We start from the raw sequence: 3,235 nt of genomic DNA, 5'->3' as shown, positions 1-3,235 counted from the left end.
TGTGGTCGCTGTTGGCCCTGGGGTAGCCCTGGTTGCCCCAGTTGGCCCTGGGGTGGCCCTACTTTGGCCATGGGTGGTCCCACCGTGGTTGTGGCTGGCCCCGGGCTGGTCCCCCTGCCACCCAGAGTGGTTTGACATGACTTCCCGGTCGTGCCGGCCGCTCCGTGCCCATGGTGCTGGGCAGTCTTTGCTCAGTGCTGCGTCCCTCCGGTGCGGCATGCCAAGCGTGAGGGGGTCGTACCGATGGCGCTGGGTCCCCAGTACCTCGGGCAGGTGTCAAACCCCCTTCCTGCCCCAAGTGGGGGCTGCAGGAGTGGGGGACAGGCTGGCTGGGGAGGAGGAGGAGGCAGGAGCTGCCTCCATTCCTGACTGGCACAGCCACCTGGAGGCCTGTGCATGCGGAGAGGAATAGGATGGCCACCCATGTCTGTACCCCAGCCTGTCCTCAAAGGTTTTGACAAACAAGAAACAGATAATTAGGTAAATAAACTAGATAAAGCCATGCCTGGGCAGAGCTTCACACTGCTCCCCGGGCTACACGCGGTGCGGTGACTTCTTGGGGTGGTAGGCTTCTTCCCATCCCTCTCGGAGTATCCTGGGATTTTACTTAGAAAAAGGGGTGTGCAATCGCTTCGCCTGGATGCAAAATCCCAGCCAGGCTTGCCTCCACCTGCACCGCCTCTCCCTTCACATGGACCTCTCGAGGCCGACCTGTTTTGCTGAGCTCGGCGTCTCTTAACCCAGCTCTCAAAACTGAGACACTTCCCCAGCCCAACGTGACCGAGTCGCGGCACGTGTAGTTCGCTCGCTCTCCTCCTCCCCCGGGGACAACCATCTGCAAGCTGAGCCCGGAGCAGTTGCAAGGATGCATCACAGTTATTTTTACCATCTTCCGGCTGCTCCGGGTGTGTGCAAGGGAAAAGAGGAAGAAAAAGTGCACCTGGGACCTGGTGGGGGTATCCAAGGGCTCCGGGGAGCACGTGCACCCAGCCCATATGGCACAGGGCTGTCCCCTGCCCCTGGGGAGGCAGAAAGAGGTCCAAGAGCTGGAGCTGTCGAGCACGGCCATCATCAAATCAAACTAAAATGGAGGCAGGTACTAGAGAAACAGGCAGGGGAGGCCCCTACGGCAGCGGGGACAGAGGGGAAGAGAAGGGGCTTGGGTGATGGCGGGGCTCTGCCGTGGATCAAAGCAAAGCCCTGTGGGGGCCTTTCCACACTCCGTGTTGCTAAAATCCATGCTGGGTCCCTATCAGGACGCTTCGGGTCGGTCAGCATGAGTTTCAGCATGGGAAGCAGCAGCTGGAAAGTGAGGGCAAAGTCCAGGGCAAAACTTCTGCCGGTGGCAGGAGGCAGCGGGTGCCCCCAGCTCCTTCCACGGGTGCTTCCAAAGCGCGCCCCGAAAGTCACCGGCAGGGAAGGGGAACATGGCCTCATCTCTGCTCCCTGGGGGGGGGGGGCACAGGACCACAACCGGGCAGGAATTAAATGAAGCACCCTCTTAACGGCATCTTGTGAATAAACGATGCTGCACTTCACCTCCCTGAGTTACTTCCTTGCGGAAGAAATGCGAGTGGTTTTCGGAAGTGGAAATATTGAAGCGTGGGGCGGGATGCAGAAGCAGGGCAGGCAGCAGGCAGCGCTGGCAGGGGCACAGCACCCCGGGCCAGATGTACCACAGGGCCCTGGAGAGACCCCAACACCTGTCCGGACCCTCCAGGGGGCATTAGCTTAAAGGCATAAATTCTGGCAAACTTTATGCTGTGTCAGCATCTAATGCTGCCCCCCAGCCACTGCCAGCCTGTCCCAGAGTTTGTCCCACTGTTGGGCTCTCCTGTCTCCTCCGAGGCCAAACCTCACAGCACGGGGACAGGAGACCCCACGACTGCCTGGGCTCAGCACCACATCCGCATCCGGCACAGCTCAGCCTGCAGATGCCCGCCCGCCTGCTGCAGCGTTTGCCAGTGCCAATGGAGCCGCCACCACAGCCCGATGGCACCGGGCACCCCTCGAGCTGGACGGGCACGGTCCCTGCAGGGTTACTGCCAGGGAATGGGAGATGGGAATGAACAGGAGCCGAGGACCCGTGGGGCACCCAGGGTGCGTGCAGGGTGCCCATCTCCTGCACCGTGTCTGCTTCGCCCGACGAAGAAAAGCACCACAGTGCAGATAGCTCATAAAACCAGGCAGCGCCCAGGGCCGCTTCCCAAAGCCACCATGTGCTCTTTGGAAACGAGGGCCCCTACATGAGCTATCATCAGCTCTTTCTCCAGCGATTCGAAATAGCAGGAGGGAAGCCCTTCAGCTGCATCATGAATCATCCCTGGGAGGCAGAGCGGTTATTTTTACGGTGCTCTGGCTTGCGTGGAGCTGCCAACGCATTCCCCCCAAGATGGGCTGCACTGCCGCAGCGGGAGATGCGGTCCTGTCCCTGCCGGGGGGCCTGCTTTCATGGGGACCAGGGGTCCCAAGGGCTCATCATCCCATGAGGTTCCCTGCCAGGGGAATGTGATGGTGAATGCCATCAGAGAGGTTCGCCTTTGCTCAGTGGAAAAAGGAAAAGCTGTGCTGCTACCAGGGGTTAGCTCGCTCGCGGGAACAGCCTGCAGAGCTCAGGACGTTGGCGTGAGTCCTCTCCCCTCTCCCTGTGCCCGCCGGCTCCTGTGAAAGCCGATGGCTGCTTTCCCCTCGCCGGGGTCTCACCCCTTTGGGCAGCACCACAGATCACCATCACCCTCCACGAAAATGAAACTAAAAGGGGGAGAGGAGAAGGGGGGCCGGATCTTGCTAAGCGCAGGGATGAGGATGCATTGCAACGTGGCTGGGCTGGGCGCCCCGCAGTAAATCGTACAAGCTTCAGCACCTCTGTCACCTCAGGTGACAAACATCAACCTTGTGAAGAAGGATGCAGCAGGCAGGGGACCGGGGGCCATGCCCACCCACCCCGGTCTCCCCGTCCTCCTGCCCCTGGCTCTGTGGGGCAGGAGCCCTGTAGACGAGAGCAGCAGGAGAGCTCTTTCAGTTTAATTGCCTGAAAAAGCCCCATTTGATGGGGTGACAGTGTGACAGCAAGCCACCGGCTCATCCCGCTCAAGCACAGGGGGACAGACAGGCCGTGTGTGCCATTGCCCTCCTGGCCGCTGGGCTGGGTGCCATTGCCCCGAGCCCTGGCCAGTCCCAGGGGGCTGCAGGGAGGAGGGCTGGGAGCAGGGACAGTGTGCGGAGCCGGCACCAC

The sequence above is a fragment of the Pygoscelis adeliae genome, unplaced genomic scaffold (assembly GCF_000699105.1).
Source record: "Pygoscelis adeliae isolate BGI_AS28 unplaced genomic scaffold, ASM69910v1 Scaffold72, whole genome shotgun sequence".
NCBI lineage: Eukaryota > Metazoa > Chordata > Aves > Sphenisciformes > Spheniscidae > Pygoscelis > Pygoscelis adeliae.
Note: the sequence above shows the minus strand (reverse complement) of the source record.